Source organism: Humulus lupulus, chromosome 4, assembly GCF_963169125.1.
Source record: "Humulus lupulus chromosome 4, drHumLupu1.1, whole genome shotgun sequence".
Taxonomy (NCBI): Eukaryota; Viridiplantae; Streptophyta; class Magnoliopsida; order Rosales; family Cannabaceae; genus Humulus; species Humulus lupulus.
The window spans coordinates 159838980-159863711 of record NC_084796.1 but is presented as its reverse complement, the minus strand read 5'-3'; positions in this window follow the sequence as shown (position 1 = coordinate 159863711).

Sequence of the window (24732 nt, the reverse complement as noted above, 5' to 3'; positions counted from 1 at the left end):
TCCAAAAAGGTATAAACCCTTGTTTTATATTGTAATTTGCTTAATATATGAAACATACATGAAAATATTTATGATCCTGTAAAATGTATTCCCAACACTATAGGCCTTGCTATTTGAGGCATAGCCAATAAGTGCACACTTAACGGTCATCGGTCCCAACTTGATCCTTTTAGGCTTTGTGCTATTGCAATAAGCAATGGACCCCCACACTTTAAGATAGCCTAAGTTAGGCTTCTTTCTTCTCTGTAACTCATACAGAGATACATTATTCTTTTCATAGGAATTTGATTCAATATATGACACGCAACAAGCAAAGCATGACCCCACAAATTGTAACACAATTTAGCATGTAAAAGAATAGATTTAATCATCTCAAGATAAGTCCTATTCTTTCTTTTAGCTATTCCATTTTGTTGTGGAGTGTATGGTGAAGTGCATTCACGTATAATGTCATGTTGTTCACAAAACACATTGAAATTATTTGAAAAGTATTAACCACCTCTATCACTTCTAAAAGTCTTTATTTTCCTTTCCAATTGATTTCCTACTTCAGGTTTATAGATTTTTACTACATTAAATGCCTCATCCTTACTCTTAAGCAAATACACATAAGTATACCTACAGAAATCATCTATAAAATTCATGAAGTATCTATTTTCTCCTCTAGTTAACATGTCATTCAATTCACATATATCGCTATGTATTAAATCTAGCAAGTTTGAACATCTATCAACACTTGGAAATGGTTTCTTTACCATTTTCTATTTAACACATAATTCACATTTATCATGCTCATTTCACATCACAATTAATCAATCCACATTTAACAACTCTTTTAATTGTGCCATAACCTATATGAGCAAGTCTATTATGCCATGAGGTAATAAAATTAGAATTAACCACATTGAAAGATTTAAATGCCATATCATTATTGTCACTATCAAGAGCACAAAGTTTGATCATTCCATCACATGTATAACCCTTTCCTACAAAAGTGCCCAATTTACTTTAAGGGAGTTTACCGAATTCAAACTTCATTTTGATACCGGATTTACTCAATAGACTTCCACTCATAATGTTTCTAGTCATATCAGGAACATAGAAAACATTAGTTAGGGTCAATTTCTTTCCATTAGTGAAGAACACATCAATGCATCCCCTTCCAAGTACTTTGGATCTTTTTTCATTTCTCATTTGGACATCAAAATCCTCCTTTGCACTTTCAAAGGTTTTAAAAGAGTTATATCATAGGTTGGATGAATGGTGGCACAAGTATCATACCACCATCCTTGCACCTTTCTTTGGGTTGCATTAACTTCACTCAAGGTTGCAATGATCTCAACATAAATTGCATTGGCCTTGGTCTCTTTACTTAGGTTTGCAATGATCTAAACATCAAATACATTGATGTTAGTATCTTCACTTTCTTTTGCAATGATCTCATCATCAATTGCATTGACATGTTCACCTGCTCTTATGGTTGCATTTTTCTCATCACTACATGCATGAACTATGTCAATTCTCTTTAGGGTTATCATACATTCCTCATCGAATGTGTTATTCTCAATTAGGGTTACATGCATTCCTCATTAAATTCATTAAATTTAATCAAAGTCACAAAGATCCCATCATCAATTAAAGTGACCAAATTAAATTCTTTTATCAGTGCAATGATTTCAACATCAATTGCCTTAACTCTAATATCATTATTGTTAATTTTACAATTACCATTTCTCACATGATGATCAATAACTTTACACACAAAACAAATATAACAACCACCCTTGAATTGTTCATAACATTCACCATTGTACTCTTAATATTAGCAATAAACTCAAACTCACAAAGATATGGCAGCAAACACATTTCATTGAAATTATTGAAATCTACACATTTAGAAATAAGGAATTTGATGATACCAATCTCCTTAAGCATGTAATCCCATTGAGTTGTCTCATCCTTTGTTGATGAAGAATTTGAATCCATATCCACATTCATGTAGAGGATTTCCAAATAGAACTTTCTTTGATCTTTCATGGTTATGTGTTCAACACAAACCAAATCTTGAAACAAGGATTTGAAAGTTGTGGAAGATGAACAAATTTCCTTCATTGTTGATTATGGAAAACACAAAAATAAAGTAATGAGAACAAGATTTTTTTTATTCTTCCATGATATGCTATCTCCGATAATAGAGTATTAAATTGTTGGGGGGAGAGTGAGATAACACCACCTCAAAATTTAGAATCTACACAAAAAATGGATTGACAAAGACTATATAAAGATTGTAACGTCCCAAATTACCTAATACGGCTTAGGGCCTTGATTAGGGGGCTAGGATGGCGATTAATGTGAATTATATGTTACTATTACTAGATATGCATGTTTATGTGTATTAAATATGCATGTGGGCCCATTTCTTATTAGAAGGGAAATTTTTGTAATTTGGTCTGTTATGGGTATATTTGGTATATATGCGATATATGTGTGAGACCACATTATTATGTGGGTATATTTGGGTTTACTCGGCATGACACTATCCTAGGGAGCAAGTTAGCAGGAAAGTCAACGAGACCCAATACCCGACTCAGGGTGAGTCAAGGGGTATTTTTGGTATCTAGTCCATTACCTGGTTATCAGGTAACAGGAGTGACAATTCGAGGATATATTTTGTATTAGTGAGATTAGGAGGGAATTCCGGGAGATTTGACCATATTGCGCTCGGGGATGTTCTTGGGACCCTAAGCCTCGAGATTTACTTAGAGTTACATAGAGTCTAAGTAACCTCACAATTACATAAAACACAAAAAAAAAAAAACACAGAGAAACACGTTCTCCCTTTTCTCTCTCTCAACTACACATTTTCTTTGTCAAATTTGCTTGAGAATTCTTATGGTTTAAGGAGAATCGAGGCTAGCTTAGGCTCCGGATTGCTTGGGGAAAGACTTACCATTGATTGGGGCAACAAAGGTAACGATTTCCAGTCATAAATCCTTGTGTAATCTAGTTTTTAATTGAGTTTTTAGAGTTTAGAAAACTCAGGTCCGATTTTTGGATTTGAAGGGGTTTTGGCCAAGCTTTTGCTGTGGTTTTGTTGGACATGAGCTATTGAATTGAATGAGGGCTTTACTTTTGAGATTTAGCTATGTTGGGATAGGATTTTTGAGGGTATTGGCTTGAGGAAAATAGAGAAAATATAGGGTTTTCATGTCCAGTCATGACCCTATTTTTGGGGCGTCGTGCCACTCTTGAATGTTTCAAGAAGTTGGTGCCTTTGAGTCATTTGAGTCACCACGGTGCGAGTTAAAGCTGAGGAGAGTTTTGGCTTTATGACTTGGTGCGGGCTGTGACTCCTTTGTTTTGAGCTGCAGCGCTTAAGGGTTTGGAGCCCCAGGAGGGTTTATGAGTGAGGGAACTCAAACCTAAGGGCTAGGGATCGATCTTGTAACGACCCAAATTCCATAATGTGGTTTAATGCCTGGATTAGGGGGCCGGGAGGGCCATAATTGATTTATTATGTCATTATATGATTAAATTCATGATTATATGATGATAATTGCATGCATGTGGGTCCACTTTTCATTGTAAGGGTATTTTGGTACTTTGGCTCGTTGATGGCATATTTGTAAATTTTCATGCATGTTGGTGAGGTATGGATGAGGCCACATTATTATGTGGATATGTTCGAGTTATTCGACATGAGACGATCTTAGAATGCAAGTTAGCAGTTTGGTCATAATGGGGTTATTTAACAAGCTCGGGGTGAGACTCAGGGTAATTTGAGGATTAGTACATTATTGTGAATTAAAGGGTAATGGGATATGATTTATTAACTATTTGAGAATATTGGGAATAATGAGAATTGGAGGATGTTAATTATAATTAACGAGATAGACGAGAAATGACGGTTGTAGCCTTAGGTGGCTTTAAAAGGAATTAAATGACCTAGGGGCATTTTGATCTTTTAACCATTAGATATCTTCAATGCTGGATGGCTATAGAAGAAATTAGACAGCAAAACAGAGTTCCCTTCCTCTACCTCACGATCATCTTTCTTTCTCCATTCCCTATGGAATTTTGAAGCTTTATTTGAGGATTTAATCTGGAAATTAAGGCTTAAAAGTTTAGGATTGAATTGATGCTACTGGAAAGGGGTGTAATTTGTGATTGAGGTAAGGTTCTTTAGCTTGAATTATGAAGTTTTACTCTGTTTTTGGTTTGGTTGAAAGCTTGAGAGTTTTGATTATAGAATTGGATATTTAGTGTGGTTTTGAATGGTTCAAAGCTTGGGTTTTGTTGTTGGAATGTTGGTTGTGTTGTGGTGATGATTGGGGTTGATTTTGGGAATGATTTGAGGAAGGTTTGGTTGTGACATGCATGGTTATTGATGATGCATGTTGAGTGATCTATATGTTGACATTGATTGCATATTAAATGCTTAGGAGTCTTGCTTACTTGTGAGTGGTACTGACTTATTAGTTAGAATCGACAATGGTGTCAGTACTGACTGTGACACTGTGACTTATTAGTCAAGTTCGGCAGTAGTACTGAGCACTGGTCGTATGGAATTGACCTATGAGTCAAGAATGGTATTAGCGTGTTTAACGTAAGCTGAAAATATTAGATCTAATCGACATAAGCATTATCAACATAAGTATGAAATGCTTGACCGACCTTAAGTTCGATGAAAACAAAAGCGCTTGTCTAGTCTATAGGCTAGTTACTTAGAGCCAGAGCCAAAAGGCTCAGGTGATTGTAATCTCACATGGCTTAGGGTGCGGAGCCCAAGTTCGTGACTTATTAGTTACTTATCTGATTCAAGTTCATGACTTATTAGTTACTTATATGATTAGGGATACAAGCCCCAGCATGATTACCAGAATCATTATTGATATTCAATTATTTGATTGGGCTGGAAGCCCCAACATGATTACCAGAACCATTTATTTATATTGTATACATGCAGTAACAAGTTTTCTTGGTGAGCCTTGGCTCACGGGTGCTATGTGGTGCAGGTAAAGGGAAAGAAAAGCTCACCCAACCTTGACTGGAGAGCTTAGGTGGTGATGTGTACATATGCAGCCGCTTGACCACCACGGCCAAGGTGATTCTCAAAGGAACTAGGGGTTAACCCTATTTTTGTCGCTTAGGTCGGCGGGTTGTAAATTTTACACTGTAATGAACATTTTGGATTGTAAATAACTTTGTAAACACTTTTATGGGCCCATGTACAGTTTTATGTTTTAAATAAAATATATCCATTTCTTTTGATCAATATTTTTCACCTTAGCCTATTAATAACACCTACATGCACTTTTATAATCAAATGCCTCGTTTAGCGAGTTAAGCATGGTTCAAAGTTAACAGTAATGGTCATGGAGTAACCAGGGCGTTACAACTTGGTATGAGAGCGTGCCAAGGTTTAGGGTTCCTGTAGACTGGCTGGGCATGTACACTCACCACTGAAGACAAGCTCGACTCATGGTTTGGTAACTATTTATGTGGTTATGTGTTTAACTGCTTAAATAGAATATAAATGCTTTACCTGTCTACATGAAATATATTAATAAGGCTGCTGCATCATAAACAAGAACGTGCTTATTAATACTGATATTGCTTGAACTTGCTTATTTGCATTGTTCATTAATAATGTTTAATTGCTAAATGCTAAATGTTAAATGCTATGATCATGTATCCATTTGTTTATCTGTATGATTGTGGAACATGGATGAATATCTGCTTGTTCTTGGACCGTGAGGTGGCAAGAGGTTTAGTTATCATTTCCTAACTGGCCGCATTGGCTGTTTCATCACAACATAAGTTGATAATATGATTCCAAGGCAGACAAATTCATCAGTTGGCCAGGAAGATCATGGCCAGAATGGTAGACAGGGTCAAGAGAATGACTAGAGTCAGATTCCACAGTGAGTTCCTAAAAACTGGCAACAATTGTTTGTTGACTTATAGGTAAGCGTATTGAGGCAAGAAGAAGAAATCCACCTCCTGAGACAACAATAGGTTCCTATAGGGAACGTTTTGCTAGAGGCACCACCTATAGCAGTGCCAACAGTTGAGAACTTGAAAGAGGCTGGAAGTAAATGGGAACCTCTTTATGAAAGGTTTAGGAAACAACAACCTCCAGTTTTTTAGGGTAGTGCAGATCCAACTAAGGCAGAGCAGTGGATGAGCATGATTACCACTATCCTTGACTTTATGAGGGTGTCTGGTAATGAGAGGGTGGCGTGTGCCACATAAATTTTTCGGGAGGATGCCCGAATTTGGTGGGAAGTAATATCCCAAACCAAAAACATCAATGCCCTGAGTTGAGAAGAGTTTCAGACTCTGTTTAATGAAATGTATTACAATGATGCCATCAGGGCTGCAAAGGCTGAAAAATTTATCAGATTACTTCATGGGATTCTAACAGTGACTGAATATGCTCTGAGGTTTGATAGATTGGCAAAGTTTTCCATAGAGTTGGTGCCCACTGATGGGACCATAAGGGAGAGGTTTCCCTAGGGGAAACAACCTAGATTAGCACGGGATGTTCATATCACCACTGTGGCTGGAGTTACTACTTATGTACAGGTGGTTGAGAAGGCGCTCACAGCTGAGAGCGCAGAGAACAAGATCTGGTGGGATAATGCAGCCAGAAGAGAGTTGAGGAGGACAGATCCACCATTTGTGGATCCAGGTAGGGCCGGAGGCTCCAGCGATCAGAAGAGGAAGGTTCCTGATACCTTCCCAACTCCAGGTCCTTATAGGCGACCACGTGGTATTCCAATGGGCCGCCAGGGTGGCAGTGAGGCCTGGATGACTTATCCAGAGTGCCCTAGGTGCAAGAGATGCCATTTGGGGGAGTGTAGGGAAAAGGCTTCCTACTTATGTAGGGTCCCAGAATGTTTACTTAGTTAGCTAGTTAGTAGTAGTTGTAGTATTCTAAATTTCGTGGATTTTGGTTCAAATCGGGACTTAGTTGGAAACTCCTAGAAATAGTTATGGATTTTATAAGTTTAACCTATAGTTTAAGAATATTAATTATAACATAAGGTTTGATTAATTTTGCTGGTCCTAAATATATTTCTTATTATAACCTAAGGTTTAGATGGAGCCAATAGGAATATGACACTTGTCATAAGCATGATTATTAAGGAATTAGTATTTTAATGATAAAATAAGGAAATATAAGCTTTAGTCTTCACCAGAAACGGTTAGGGTCGTAGTTTGACTCAGTCAAAGCAGTTATCCAACCTTAATTATGCTGAAAAAGTGCAATTATGTTTTTAAAATATTCTCGTATGCTGATATATCGCAGCTAGGAGCCAATATATCGCTTGAAGAAGGATACGGAAAACACGTTGACATTGCACGAATGTACGAACGGAGGCTCGGGATTAGGGCAGAGCCGATATATCACCACACAGGGGCGATATATCGCCCTTGGTAGATATTTTTTTTTTAATTTTGTTTTAAATTTTTAAAATAAGTTTGACTCCTTAGACCTACCTCTAAACGATTTGACCGAGTCCTAAGCCTTTGACTGGCGAATATTCAAATATTTTCATTTAATATTCATTATTTTATTCAAGCCAAAAAAGAAGATATTTTATTCCTAGAACTCTATAAATAAGACTTAGAACCCAGCCCTTCCACTCACTCTTTAGTTGTGATCAGACACTAAGGTGCTAGTACTACCATAGAGTGATAAACACTTGGATTGGGAAAAAGCCTTGCCATTCTTAAGCTTTATAAAATACTTGGGAAGTGAGGTTTAGTGTTTTTGGTATTGGAGTTAGACCAATCCATAAGGGCAACTAAGGTACTCTTATTCATTAAGTTCAATCCTTTAAAACTCTTTATTTTTCTTTAGTCCTTTTATTCAGATCCTAACTTTTGATATTGGCTTTTGATTAGGCTCTTGAAACTTAAATATTTTTCTTGGTAAGTTTCATCTTGAAGGTTTACTTTCCACATTTATTCTTTACTTTTTAGAAATACTCACCATTCTATTGTTGGTTTTAGGAGTGTTCCAAGTCCCGCATTTGTTCTTAATTATCCCGGTGTTGGTAAGGAAAATAGGATAGAATTTTATATGTTTATATGATATATTATTCTATCTTATGTTATGTTATGTTACATTATGTATAGTATATTTATAGACCTTGGGCATATGACTTGTCTAGCTAGCAAGCCCCAATAATTTATGGGTATATGACTTGCTTGACTAGCAAGCCCCACAAATATAATGGGCATATGACTTGCTTAGTTAACAAGCCCCAAGTAGTATAATGACCATTGTAGTATTATATGACATATGTTTATAGTATATGTTTATGATATGATTTATGTATATGTTTTATGTTGTTAGTAGTTTTTCCTTGCTGGGCATTAGGCTCACTCCTTTTCTTTTAGTGTGATGTAAGGAAAATAGATACAAAGGCGGAAGGATTCTTGGAAGCTTGGCATGTGTGTTGAGGTGAATGGAGTGGATGGGCTGCGTGTCGATTCGAGGATGACGTTATTTTCTTTAGTCTCTTTAAATTATGTTTTTATGTATTTTTCGCATTTAGATTTGTAAACAATTTCATTTAAAGTTATGTTTTATTTTTAAAACAATGAGCTCATTTATGTATTTCAACTATTATTTTAAAGTTTTTAATAAAGTTATGAATTTTTCTCATGTATGTTCTCTTCAAAGTAGTAGTTATGTCTAGTAGGTTTAATGATCTAAGTCTTAGAAATAGTTGGGCCATTACAGTTGGTATCAAAGCAATGGTCCATTTACATGAAATTCTCCTTGATACACACGCTTAAGCTCCGAATCTAACTGCCAATGTAAGTATTAATGTTTTAGTTATTACGTTTATGTGTTTTAGCTAACATTTTAGTCTTATGTTTTCAGTTAATGATATGGATGGAGCTTTAACATATAACGATATCCGAGCCATTAAGGCCTTAAAAAGGATTAGAGAACCAAGAAATACAATAGGAATATTGGAGAGAATCACTCGGAGATTTATTTTATTCCATAATCAAATAGTTCATCTCCAAACAACTAAGTAAATAATGATGAGAGCTATGGAGCAATATATTTTAGTAATTAGGCTTTTTAGAGATTTTCCTTTTGTAATTGCTGCTTTGGAAGAAATATGGGAGACAATAGATGTTGAATATGAAATACCACCGGCTATGAGATATTATTTTCACATAATTAGGTTTACCTCTATGATGGAATTCCAATTCACACAAGAAGAAAAGAATAGAATCTTTACGAATCTTCCCCGAGGAATTTTTGAGGCTCACGAAAATGATGATTCTAAAGAGATAGATGATGACATGTTAGATGAAGGATCTGATGTAGAAGATCCTGATTTTTAGAATAGATTAGTTTCTTTATTTATTTTATTTATTATTTTGCCTTTATGATTGTACTTAGTGAAAATTGTTTTTCTAAATTAATATCATTGTTATTTTATTTTGCACTCATAATAAATAATAAATTTAATAAATAATGATTAAGTTCGGTGAGGTGGATACAAATCAATGAACTATATTGAGAGTTAGAGGGCCATAGTAGTGGGAACGATTTTACTGATCCTAACCCTCCATCAGTATGGTTAACTTTGGAACAACAATGAGTTTTGAGCCTGAGAATTAAGTCATATAGGATAATTAGAAACACACTTAGAAAATAATAAAGATGGCTTAGTTTTTTAAGTTTAGAAACACACCCTAATTACAAAGAAGGCTTATACAATTCTTTTCATAAGAAGTCATAATTAATAGGTCCGAATTATGTTTGTTTAGATTTAGTTTTGCTTTAGAGCCTATTAAGGTAAGTTCTAACACATTTTTCTCGACTGCTAGAACTCTGCTAAAGATATCGCTCAGAAGATCTGCTGGAAACAATGCTTCCAACATCGCTTCTGAGATGAATGAAGCCCCTCCTGTTCGAAGAAGGGGAAGGTGTGCAACCAATGCTATTGTTAATGAATGTGCGCCGCCACCGCCAGTTGACAACACTGCAGAAATTGCCAGGCTACGGCAGCAAGATGAGGAATTACTGCAACAACAGCGACAAAAGGCTTAGCCTCCGACTCAGCCTCAGCCGCAACCACAACCACAACCTCAGCAAATGGCTCAAGCACCCCATCAAGTAGGTCCTTATGGGGGGTGACCAATGGCGAACTATACGCCATACCTAGCTCAACATGTGGAGCCTATCTATGAGCGGTTTCATAAGCAACACGCTCCAAACTTCGAAGGGACAACCGACCCCTTCGAGGCAGAAGAATGGCTCAGAAATGTAGAGTCGATCCTTGTACACATGAATCTCAGCAACGCGGACCGTATATCCTGCATTTCATCTCTGCTCAAGAAGGATGCTAGAATATGGTGGGACCTAGTTGAGTAGACTCACGATGTCGCCACCATGACTTGGACCAGATTTATGGAGCTGTTTCGCAAAAAGTACTACAATTCGGTAATCATCGCTTCAAGAGTCGAGGAGTTTGCTAGTCTGAAGCCAGGCAACTTGACGGTAGCAGAGTATGCTCGACAGTTCGAGCGATTAGCTAAGTTTGCACCAGAGTTGGTTCCAACTGACTTTTTGCGGGTAACCAAGTGTGTTAGAGGACTTCGACCAAAGATTTAATTAGGGGTTAAGCTAGCCAACCCAGGAAATACTACCTATGATGATGTTATAGAAACGACAATAGAAGTAGAAAGGCTTTAGGCGAACGTTAGTAAATAAGAGGCCAGTAAGCCTGAGCCTAAACATCAGAGTCAGCCTTAGAATGGTCGGAACAACAATCAGTCCATAAACAATACTAATGGTCAGAAGAGACGGCATCCTGACAATAAGCAGTCCGATAATGATAAAAGGGCACGGACGAACAATGGAAGTAATAGGCTGGGTTATGTTGAATACCAACAATGTGCTAAGTGCCAAAAGAAACATCCTGGTGAGTGCTGTGGAAACACCAAGGGATGCTACAACTATGGTCAAGAAGGACACTGAAAGAGAGACTGTCTCCAGCTCAAGCCAGAGGGGAAAAAGGAAGACGAGATGGTTCCTACCAGGGTATTTGTTTTAACCCAAGGAGAAGTTGACGCTAGCATTAAAGTAGTTACAGGTCAGGTTTCTATCCTCCATAATATATATTATGTATTTTTTTGATTCGGGAGCCACTCATTCGTATATCTTGTTAGGAATGATAGAGAAATTAGACAAACCTTGTGAAAAATTTAGAACTAGGTTTGTAACCGAGTTACCTTCGGGTGAAATAGTCCTATCATCACGGGTAGTACGAGGTGTACCAATCAAGATTGAGGACGTAGAATTAGAAGGAGAACTGATAAAACTTGAGATTAAAGACTTCGACGTGATACCGGGAATGGACTAGATAGCAAAGCATGGCGTAACCATCGACTGCAAACGCAAGAAATTAACGTTCGAAACTTCTGACGGCCAGAGACTATGTTCTATGGGAAAGGTTTCAGGTCTACGCACACCGCTTATTTTGTCACTCAAAGCTCAGAAGATGATAGAAAAAGGATGTCAAGCATTCTTAGCCAGCTTTACGGATGTGGTAAAAGAAACACCGCTAAAAGTTGGAGACGTTCATATCGTAAAGGAATTTCTAGAAGTATTTCCTGATGACTTGCCAGGATTGCCGCTGACTCGGGAAATTAATTTCACAATTGAACTAGTACCGGGCACCGAGCCTATCTCCAAGGCACCATATCGGATGGCACCTACCAAATCAAGGATTTAAAGACGAAGCTACAAGAACTCCTAGACTTGGGTTTCATTGGACCGAGCCATTTGCCATGGGGAGCACCGGTTCTATTTGTGAAGAAGAAGGACGGGAGTATGTAGATGTGCATAGATTACCGCGAGCTGAATAAGGTGACGATTAAGAACAAGTACCAACTACCCTGGATTGATGACTTGATTGATCAATTCCAAGGAGTGACCGTGTTCTCAAAGATTGACTTACTGTCCGGGTATCATCAGCTCAAGGTACGGGACATTCCCAAGACAACTTTTAGAACTCGTTATGGGCATTACGAGATTTTAGTTATGTCTTTCGGTCTTACCAACGCTCCAGCCACATTTATGGATTTAATGAATAGTGTCTTTAAGGACTACCTTGATAAATTCATTGTAGTATTCATTGACGATATATTGGTGTACTCAAAGGATAAAGTCGAGCATGAGAAACATTTAAGTTTAATCTTGTTGCGACTAAAGGAGCATCAAATATATGCCAAATTCAAGAAGTGCGAATTTTGGCTTTCACAAGTAGCATTTCTCGGCCATATAGTATCCAAGGAGGGAATTGTTATAGACCCATCTAAAGTAGAGGCTGTGAAGGATTGGCCAAGACCAAAGAATGCATCAGAAGTAAGAAGTTTTCTGGGACTAGCAGGTTATTATCGAAGGTTTATAGAGGGTTTTTCTAAGATAGCCACTCCACTTACCAACCTGACCCGGAAGTAGCAAAGGTTCTTCTGGAAAGATAAGTGTGAAGAGAGTGTCCAGTTGCTTAAGGATAGGTTATGCTCAGCACTAGTACTTTGTGTACCGACACCCAACGATAAGTTTGTAGTCTATTGTGATGTGTTAAATCAAGGATTGGGTTGTGTCCTGATGCAGAATGACAAGGTGATAACCTACGCCTCAAGGCAATTAAAGGAATACGAGCAACGCTGTCCAACACATGATATGGAGTTGGCAGCAGTGGTCTTTGCGTTGAAAATTTGGCGCCATTATCTTTATGGAGAACGGTGTGAGATTTACACAGACCATAAAAGCCTAAAGTATTTCTTCACTCAAAAGGAACTTAAAATGAGGTAGCGCAGGTGGTTAGAGCTAGTAAAGGATTATGACTGCGAAATTTTATACCACTCGGGAAAGGCAAACGTAGTTGCTGATGAGCTAAGTAGGAAGAATTATGGAAGTCTAGCAGCATTAGCTGGAATAGAAAAGCCGCTACAGCAGGAGCTGATCAATGCTGAAATAGAAGTAGTTATTGGTAAACTGGCTAACTTGTTCATTAAGTCAAGTCTGTTGGAAGAAATACGGATTGGGCAAGGGCATGATGACACGTTAGAAATACATATGGATGCAGTTATAGAAGGGAAGGCCACAAATTTCTCAATATCAAGTCAGGGGTTATTAAGATATAAGGATCGGGTATGCGTGCCAAACGATCAAGGGATTGAGGTGAAAATTTTAGAAGAAGCGCACAATACCCCATACTCAGTTCACCCAGGGTCGACCAAGATGACTCACGACATCAGGGTAATGTATTGGTGGCCAGGAATGAAGAAAGATATAGCGGAGTACGTGTCTAAATGTCTAGTATGCCAGCAAGTGAAAGCAGAACATCAGTGGCCTGCAAGTTTATTGCAACCACTTAGCATTCCAGAATGGAAATGGGACGACATAGCCATGGGTTTCATGACGGGTTAGCCTCAAACGAATAAGCAACACGACTCAACTTGGGTAGTAATAGATAGGCTAACCAAGTCAGCTCATTTTCTGCCTGTCAAGACTTCATATACAGCAGAAAAATACACAGATATTTATGTTCAAGAGATAGTAAGACTGCATGGAATCCCTAAGATAATAGCGCCGATAGAGGATCGGTGTTTACAACGAGATTTTGGAGAAGCTTGCAGCAAGCTATGGGCACCAAGTTAAGTCTTAGTACAACGTTTCATCCATAGACCGATGGTCAGTCCGAGCGTACCATACAGATTTTAGAAGATATGTTGCGTGCTTGTGTACTTGATTTCGGAGGATCCTGGAGTAAGTATTTGCCACTAATAGAATTCTCCTACAACAATAGCTACCAGCCAATGATCGGGATGGCACCCTATGAATTGCTTTATGGAAGGAGGTGTCGATCATCATTACATTGGGATGAAGTAGGAGAAAGGAAACTACTTGGACCCGAAGCTGTTAGAGAAGCTCAGGATGTAGTAGCGCTGATTATAAAGTGTATGCTCGCTGCTCAGAGTCGTCAGAAAAGTTATGCGGATGCCAAGTGGCGTGATGTGGAATTCAAAGTCAGAGATCAAGTCTTCTTAAGAATATCTCCTATGAAAGGTGTGAAGCGGTTTGGGAAGAAAGGCAAGCTTAGTCCAAGGATTATAGATCCTTTTGAGATATTGGACAAAGTGGGAGCAGTTGCATATAGATTAGCCCTACGGCCAGCACTAGCAGATAGTCACAATGTGTTCCACGTCTCAATGCTGCGTAGATATGTGTCAGACCTATCTCACATCCTCAAGTATGAAATGATAGCACCCCAGAAAGACTTGAGTTACGAGGAACAGTCGATTAGCATCCTAGATAGAGGGATGAAAGAATTATGGTCTAAGAGTATTCCGATAGTCAAAGTCCTATGGAAAATAGTTCTGAACGGGAGGCAACGTGGGAGTTGGAGGAGGACATGCAAGCTCGGTATCCGGAATTGTTTGGTAAGTAAATTTTGGGGACGAAATTCTTTGTAGTAGGGGAGAATTGTAGGGTCCCAGAATGTTTACTTAGTTAGCTAGTTAGTAGTAGTTGTAGTATTCTAGATTTCATGGATTTTGGTTCAAACCGGGACTTAGTTGGAAACTCCTAGAAATAGTTATGGATTTTATAAGTTTAACCTATAGTTTAAGAATATTAATTATAACATAAGTTTTGATTAATATTGCTGGTCCTAACTATATTTCTTATTATAACCTAAGGTTTAGATGGAGCCAATAGGAATATGGCACTTGTCATAAGCATGATTATTAAGGAATTAGTATTTTAATGATAAAATAAGGAAATATAAGCTTTAGTCTTCACCAGAAACTGTTAGGGTCGTAGTTTGACTCAGTCAAAGCAGTTATCCAACCTTAATTATGCTGAAAAAGTGCAATTACGTCTTTAAAATATTCACGTATGCCGATATATCACAGCTAGGAGCTGATATATTGCCTGAAGAAGGATACGGAAAACACGTTGATGTTGCACGAATGTACAAATAGAGGCTCGGGCTTAGGGCAGAGCTGATATATCACCACATAGGGGCGATATATCGCCCTTGGTAAATATTTTTTTTTTAATTTTGTTTTTAATTTTTAAAATAAGCTTTGACTCCTTAGACCTACCTGTAACGACCCGAATTTGCTAATCGGGCTTAGGGCCTTGATTACTGTGCCTGGAGGGCAATAAGTGGTTTAGATATGCTTATATGTGAATCTATGTGTATATATGATTATGATGCATGTTAATTGAGTTAAATGTGATAAATGAAATATATGTTGTATATGTGTGATATGTCTGTACAGCACGATCCGAGACAGTCCTGGGGAGCAGTTAGCCAGGGAGTCACAACGGGGTTGAGATTCGGACTCGGGGCGAGTCGAGGGGTAATTCTGGTATTAGCTGAGTTATGGGATTATCGGGACATAGAAATAAATATTTGGAGATATATTTGAGGATAGAGTGTCTAGGCGGGAATATTTGGGGAATTTACCATTTTTGCCCTCGGGGACGTTTTGGTACCCCGAGCCTTGAGGTAACCTTTAGACGTAAGTCATATAAAACAAATAAATGAAATGGAACTGTACAGAAAATGAGGGAAACCGACTCATATCTTCCTTGGAACTGAGAAATAGCTTTTTGTCTCTCTTTCACTCTCTCTAAGGCTAAACTTGAAGAAACTTAAAGGAATTGCTTGGAAAATTGAAGGAGTCCTGCTGGGAAACTCTAGGGGCTTGAAGCTTTGGGATTGAGGATCAAAATTCTGGGATTAAGCTCAGCAAGGTAAGCTTTAAACACTAAGGTCTAGTCTTTAATTTTCTGCTGGTTTAGAGGTTTGCATGTAGTTAAGCTTGCTTAATCTTTGGGTGTTTTAGCTAAGTTTTGGAGCATGCTTTGATGAGGTTTTGATGTTGTTTCTGTGCTGGAGTAACTGTGTTGAATATTTAGGAGTCTTAGTTTGGTTTTGGTGATAATTGGCTTGAAGAAGGGATGAAAAGTTTATGGAAATTCTGGGTTTGTTGTTAGTGCCGCGGCCCTAGGAGGGGTGTGCCGCAGCCCGCATGCGGGCACAGCCGTGGGAGGCTGAAGGAATTCGGGGGCGCCGCGGCCCACGTGTTGTTCAATGGAGAGCTAACCTCTGTTTTGAGGCTAGCCACGGCTCTAGGGGGTGGGGTCGCGGCCCTTAGTGTCAGTGAGGAATTTAATGATATTTTTGACTTGGGAACTTTAAGGGGAAGGCTCGGGATGGATTTTATCACTCGGAGTGATAGAATTCAAGATCCCGGAGGTTAGGGTTCGGTTCGAGGTTATTTTTTGGGTTGGAATTTGATGGTCGGATATTGTTATGTGTTGTGACTAGGGTTTTGGCAAGGCTCACGTTAGCGGACTGTGCTCGGGGCATCGGTGCTCAGGAAGCTCGGAACTCAGGTAAGGAAACCCCTGTTTCCATAGAGCTCGTGTGCAGGGCTGAGCCCATTGTATTGAACGGAAGTGATATGCAGGGCCGAGCCCTATATATATATATATGTTGGTATTGTAGAGCATGGCTCTTTATTTGTTTATGTTTGAATTTTGTGCTTGTTGCTATATGGTGTTTGATATTATATGTGTGATCGGCAAGAGCCGGGAACGGTGTAGACCGGGAACGGTGTCAGACACGTTGAATGCTAGGCCGAGAACGGCAAAGGGCCGGGAGCAACGTTGAGCACGAGGGGTGCGAGTTGCCAGGGCGAGTCCCTAAAAGGATACCTGGGATATCCTCACGGCGTGGTCTGCGAACCTAGCCATTGGTGGCCTGCTTATATGTTTGACCTGTATTTTGCATATGTTATCTGTTTTGGGTTTTCTTGCTGGGCTTCGGCTCACAGATGCTCTGTGGTGCAGGTAAGGGTAAAGAGAAGATCAACCAACCATGAGCATAGCTGGCGTGAGGCGGCGTGTACATGTCCGGCCAGCCTGGCTGCCACAGCTAGGGGATTTTGGGAGATGTTTGTAAGGGAACTTAGGTTTTGTCGTCTAGTCGACTCTGATCAGTTTTGTGTTGTAAATATTTTCTAAACTTTGTTTTGGGATCCCAACTGTAAACCTTTATGATTAGCAATGAAATCTACTTTCTTTAATGTTTTCTTTTAATTATGGCTTAGCTACACGTTTTTTATTTAAAACCTCGATTAGCGAGTTGAGGCACAATTTTAACCACACTTGGTGACGGCTCTAAGGGAGTGGGGTGTTACACTACCTCTGAATGATTTAACTGAGTCCTAAGCCTTTGACTGATGAATATTCAAATATTTTCATTTAAAATACGCAGTGGAATGAATGAGTCATTCCTTCAGGTTCTCTAACCCTTGTATCCTTTCTGTCGCAGAGTATTATCAAGAAACTTAACCGATCTTCAATTTTCTTCACAATCTTCAAAATTATCCTTAGAATCACCTAGACTAGATTATGCAATTCTCAACAGATGAGATAAATACAGAGAGAAGAATAGAAAATAATAAAGAGGCATAGAAAATGACTTGTATTTAGAGAGAATCTAAAACTATCAGAAAATCTGACTTGTGACTTCTGAACTTATGTTTTCTTCTCTCACTTAGCACTCCTTTTATAAACTCAATTAGGCCATTTAATTAAATTAAAAAATCAATAAAACAATAGCCAATTAACAGCCCTAGGTTGAAATTATCATGGGCTTTAGGCCCGTGAAATTTCACATTTGATTATAAGCCCATTGGACTTAAAATCAAGGCTTGTATTATTTTTTTTATATATTTAATTAATTAAATAATTATTTAAGTCCTTTATCAAATTAATTATTTATAATTTGAACCTTGATTTAAACTTATTTATTAATTTAGATACCAAATTATTTTAAATTAATAAATCTGCCATAATTTCTCTTTTCTTCTCAAAATTACACAACTCTATAAAACTATCCAAAATTGACCTAGTCAACTTTCATAATTCTAATTGATAATTAAATCAATTAATTGAGACTATCTAGATGATTTTATCCAAGGTACAATGGGGACCATGGGCCTATGAAATCAAGCTCCAATTAGTTATCATAAATCTAGCAAAAAAATTTCCTAAATTTTTAATTCCTCGTGACTCCACTAAAGACTCGGAATTTCACTCTTGAATTCATAGAATGCTTTATAAAAATTATAGATACGCTATTAATAATCAATTGTTACTCAATCCTCTATAGACGGTCTACAATGAGATGGGACTAAAATACCGTTTTACCCCTCATTATATTTTATCCTTAAAACACTTAGTTCATTGTAAATGATATTTTAGTAAACTAATTTAATTACTGAAATAAGATCTCTATCATTTAACACCTTGAACCAAACTAAAAGGAAACCATCGTTTCACTTCTTCAACAGAAGTTATAGTGTAGAGTCCAAGAACTTTACTTAGCTAGTTAGATAGTAGTATAATAGTAATAGTAGTATTATTGTTATGACTATGGATTTATTGGTTCAGACCGGGATTTATTTGGACACTCATAGTAACACTTGTAGATTTTCTAAGTTTAACCTATAGTCTAGGAGTATTAATTTTAACCTAAGGTTTGATTAATATGACTGATATTGAGGATAATATTTATTATACTATAAGGTATAGATAAGACCCAATAAGATAATAGCACATGTCATGTATAGGTTTAATAATGATTAAGTATTTTGAGGAATAAATTTATTAAGGTTAAAATTTGAATATCATAGGGTCAGTCAACAGCTTTGAAAACGTTAGAGGGCTTAGTCAAGGCTGTTTACTCAATTCAAATTAAGCTAAAAATGTGTAACTTCGTGTTTAAATATTCAGCGTATGCTGATATATCGCAGCTATAGGGGGCGATATATCGCAGCACGAAGATACGAAAAACACGAAACGTTTCACGATTGCCTCGGGCATACTGGCCCAGGTGATATATCGCCTACAGGGGGCGATATATCGCCTCCTTCAGTGTGTTTTTGAAAGTTTTCAAAAACGTTCTCATTCAAATCCTTAACCCCTTGATAAGTCCAGCATCTTTCTGAACGAGTCTTCAGCCTCTGCTGAACGAGTCTTCAGCCTTTGCTGAACGATAATTCAAATGATTTCCATTTAAAAAGCCATTATTTTTATTCAAGTTAAATGAAGATCTTTTCATTCCTAAACTCTATAAATAGGACCTAGTACCCAACCATTTATTCATCTATTACTCTAAGTTCAGAGGCTGCAAGTTGCTAGGTTAGTGTGAGAGTGTAAACAGTTGGGTTGGGAATTATAAGCTTGATCACTATAAGCTTACCAAACACTTGGGAAGTAAGGTTTTATAGCATTTCGGTTCAAGCTTTAAATTGGTCATAGAAATACTCAAGGTATCCCAAACTTTAGTCCATTTCTGTAAAGTTCTCATAGTCTTCTACTCAGTATTCTAACCTTATTCCTATTCTTGGTTAGGAAATCTAAGTTCTTGAGCACAAGGTTTTCGGTAAGTATATTTTGATAGTATAGTTCCTTCATCACTTTCATCCCTTTTCTTCAATATACTCACCCTATTATAAATGGTTTTTAGGAGTGTTCCAAGGTCCCAAATCATTTCTCATATCGCGGTTATTTTGGTAAGAAAAATAGGATAGGATTTATGTGTTATATGATTTATATGTTATCTTATGACTATGTGTTATGAAATATGCTATAATATGTATAATTGTAGACTTGGGCATATGACCCGTACAACTAACAAGCCCCAAATAGATTATGGGCATATGACTTGCTTAGCTAGCAAGCCGCACTAATTTAATGGGCATATGACTTGTTTAGTTTATGGGACCCCAAGTAATAATGGCCATTATAGTATGTATGTGACATAAGTGTTATGATATGTTTTATGTTACATTATGAATTTTATGTATATGGTTATATGTTAGATTTTCCTTGCTGGACATTAGGCTCACTCCTTTTATGTTTATATGTGCAGGAAAGTAGCTTTGGTGGCGGTAAAGTTTCTTGGAAGCTTTGGGGATGTGTATTGAGGCGGAATAGATTCAAAGAGCCGAGAGTTTCGATTCGAGGATGAAGTCTTTACTTATGTTTTTATGTGTATTTTTTCGCACTTATTTATGTAATCTCTTTTAATTACAATTATGTTATGTTTTGATTTTAAAACAATGGGATTCCATATCCTAACTTAAATTTTATGTAAGTTTAACCTTTATTTTTACAAGTTTTTAATAAAGTTATGATCTTTTCATTTGTAAGTTCTATTAAGGATTAAGGTCTATGTGTAGTTTTCATTAATGGTCCAAAGTCTAGAGTAGTTGGGTCATTACATATAGATGTTCATATCTATGATTAACACTCCCACTCAATTATACTACCGAGTTCCCAAGATGTAAATATGGGCTAGTCCGTAGGGTAAGCTAGTAACGAACAATTCAAAGAACTTAAATAATACAATCAGTTAGAATACTAACCACTCAGAATTAAGATTGAATTGACCTATGGTCAACTATATGATATGATTAGAATATATAATAACGGTATGTTTACTTATCTTATCTACTGTCAATATCGGTCCTGTCCAATGTAACAAATACATCCGATCTTATCTACTTTGCTAATGTTCTAGAAAGAACATAACACCACAATGTGTAAGTAGATCATATCGTAGATTGGCATGTCAGTGTAAATCCTGCACTGACTAATCTTAGGACTAACTTATTTTGAAATATAATCATATGTATATTCCACTGTGATTACGTCACTATAAATACGATTAGCTATATGCTCGGGATTTATTAGAAGTTTATATTAAATAAATAATCATGAAAATAAAACATGTGAGCAAAGTGATTGTCCAAGTCAAAAAATGATTTCTATTTTTTATGGATAATAAATGAGATTACAAAGAAATTGGGTTTTAATTAGGGCATAAAACCCCAATAAAGAGTTGTCAGTTGGTTTGATAGAGTTAGTTATGACTGACTTTGACATGATTCTGTGTATGGATTGGTTAGTGAAGTATGGGGCAACCATAGATTGTAGAAGGAAGATGGTAACCTTTGAGCTTGAAGGTGAGGATCTTTTTGTATTTGTTGGCACTGTGCATGGACCCCATATACCTATGATATCTGTTTTGAGGGCTAGGGATCTATTGCAAGGAGGTTGCATAGGATTCTTAGCAAGTTTGATTGATACCACTCAGGGCATGCCAGTGGAAACAGAGGATACCCGATTAGTGTGTGAGTTTCTGGATGTATTTTCAGAAGATATACCAGAGTTGCCACCACACAGAGAGATTGAATTTGTGATAGAACTGGCACCAGGGATGAAGCCAGTGTCTAGAGTATCTTACATAATGGCCTCAGAAGAGTCAAAATAACTGAAAGTACAGCTACAGGAGCTGTTAGACTTAGGTTTTTTCAGAACAAGATGGTTCTCTGAGGATGTGTATTGATTATAGAGAACTGAATAAGTTAACAATTAAGAACAAGTATCCTCTGCCAAGGATAGATAATCTGTTTGATTAGTTGCAAGGTAAAATGGTTTTCTCTAAGATAGACCTTAAAACTGGTTATCATCAGCTGAGGGTCAAGGAGGGATATATATCGAAGACTGCTTTTCGCACTAAATATGGGCATTATGAGTTTTTAGTCATGTCTTTAGGATTGACTAATGCCCCAGCTGCTTGTATGGATTCAATGAACAGAGTGTTCAAGGATTATTTGGACCAGTTTGTGATCATCTTCATTGATGATATTCTGGTTTATTCTCAGTCAATGTCAGAGCATGAACAGCATCTGAGGTGGGTTCTACAGAGACTGAGGGAACACCGATTGTTTGCAAAGTTCAAGAAGTGTGAATTCTGGTTATCTCAAGTAACTTTACTTGGGCACATTGTCAGTAAGGAGGGGATTAAAGTAGATCCAGCCAAGATTGAGGCGGTCAGAGACTAGCCAAGGACAATGAATGCTTCAGATGTTAAAAGTTTCCTTAGATTGGCAAGTTATTAAAGATGTTTTGTGGAAGGGTTCTCAAAGATTGCCACCTCATTGACTGAGCTGACACGCAAGAATCAAAGGTTTGGGTGGTCAGACAGGTGTGAGAATAACTCCCAAGAGCTGAAGTAAAGGTTGATTACAGCTCCGGTTCTGAGTCTTCTAATAGACCAGGAGAAGTGTGTGATATACTCTGATGCAGTCAGGAAATGTGATTGCTTATGCCTCACGTCAATTGAAGGAGTATGAACAGAGATATCCCACTCATGATTGGGAGTTGGCGGCTGTGGTCTTTGCATTAAAGGTATGGAGGCATTACCTTTATGGGGAGAAGTGTGAGATTTACACTGGCCACAAGAGCCTGAAGTACTTCTTCACACAGAAAGATCTGAATATGAGACAAAGGCATTGGCTGGAGTTAGTAAAAGATTATGATTGTGAAATTCTGTATCATCCGGGAAAGGCCAACGTGGTAGCTGAAGCTTTAAGCCGGACGGGTCCGGGACAAATTTAAAGTGAGAAACTGATATCCAGAGAGTTCGTAGAGGATATGACTAGAGCTGTCATAGAGTTGCTAGTGGGCCAGTCGGCCAACATTACGCTACAGTATACAATGTTGGAGAGAATCAAGGAAAGTCAGTTGGGTGATCCACAACTGATCAAGATCAGAGAGGATGTTTTAGCTGGAGTGTCCAAAGATTATTCAGTGTCAGACATTGCTTTGTTGAGATACAAAGGTCGAATATGTGTTCCGTTAGACACTGCTTTGAGGCGAGAGATTCTGGATGAATCTCATACTACTCCTTACTCCTTGAGGCAAAAGATTATTCGTGGCCTGGAATGAAGAGGGATGTAGTAAAGTATGTGGCTAAGTGCTTGACATGTCAACAGGTCAAGGATGAGCATCAGAGGCCGGCAATGTTATTGAAGCCTCTAGACATTCCAGAGGGGAAATGGGAGGATATCACGATGGAGTTCGTTGTGGGATTACCCAGGACTGTAGGTCAACATGATTCAATATGGGTTATCATGGATCGCTATAGCAAGTCAGCTCACTTTCTACCAGTGAGGACTACATTTATAGTTGACCGTTACTCAGATCTCTATGTGAGAGAGATCGTATGCCTCCATGGAGCACCGAGGTCGATTGTGTTAGATCGGGACCCTACTTTCACTTCCAAGTTTTGGGGAAGTTTACAGAAGGCCATGGGAGCATAGTTGAAGTTCAGTACTGCTTATCATCCTAAGACAGATCGACAATCTGAGAGGATAATCCATATATTAGAAGACATGCTACGAGCAAGTGTGCTGGACTTTGGTGGGTCCTGGAGTAAGTATCTACCCTTGATAGAGTTTTCCTACAACAACAGTTACCAGTCTACCATTGGGGTGGCACCTTATGAGATGTTGTATGGTAGGAAATGTAGATATCCCATTCATTGGGATGAGACAGGAGAAAGGAGATACTTGGGTCCTGAAGCAGTTCAAAGGACCAATGAGGTTATTGAGAAGATTAGAGCTAGGATGCTTGCTTCTCAAAGTAGACAGAAAAGTTATGCAGATCCCAAATGCAGGAATGTGGAGTTCCTAGTCGGAGACTATGCCTTCCTTAGAGTCTCGCCATGTAAAGGGGTGAGAAGGTTTGGGAAAAAGGGCAAGTTGAGCCCTAGGTTTCTAGGTCCATTTAAGATCCTGGAGAGGATTGGACAGGTGGCCTACAGGTTGTGCGACGCCCTGGGTATCCAAGACCGTTACTGTGACGCCCCACGTCACTATGGCTGCTTTCTGGAATGACGACTGGCCCTACAAACCAACATGAGTCTTTTCAGCGTGCTTTTTCCTCACTCACATGCTTCCTAGGAAAACTTCCCAGGAGATAACCCATCCCTAGATTACCCCAGGCCAAGCACGCTTAACTTTGGAGTTCTCAAGTGATGGGCTACCGAAAAGAAGATGCATCTTGTTGATATAGGTAGTACCCATCAATCCATTTAAGCCTTCTTCAACTATGTAGTCCCATACCTACACAGTCTTAGAATCATCACACTTGACCTTCCCTAGGTGGTGTGGGATTGCACAGTTTACCCGGTCTTTCCCCTTACGGATCACAAGATTCTGACTATCACAATCACCCCCCTTTACGGGTCCGACGTCCCCATCAGTCACACATCTGGCTGGGTGAAGGCTCTAATACCATTTGTGACGCCCCACGTCACTATGGCTACTTTCAGGAATGATGACTGGCCCTACAAACCAACACGAGTCTTTTTAGCGTGCTTTGTCCTCACTCACATGCTTCCTAGGAAAACTTCCTAGGAGGTCACCCATCCCTAGATTACCCCAGGTCAAGCACGCTTAACTTTGGAGTTCTCAAGTGATGGGCTACCGAAAAGAAGATGCATCTTGTTGATATAGGTAGTACCCATCAATCCATTTAAGCCCTCTTCAACTGTGTAGTCCCATACCTACACAGTCTTAGAATCATCACACTTGACCTTCCCCAGGCGGTGTGGGATTGCACAGCTTACCCGATCTTTCCCCTTACGGATCACGGGATTCTGACTGTCACAGTTACACTGTGTATTTATAAAAGTGCGGGACCTTCTAACCAAGTCGTTTAGTTTAAAATGTGTCACTGACATCTTTAATGAACTAGGGTTAAAAGGTTTTGGTCATAAAATACATCTTTCATATGAGTAAACG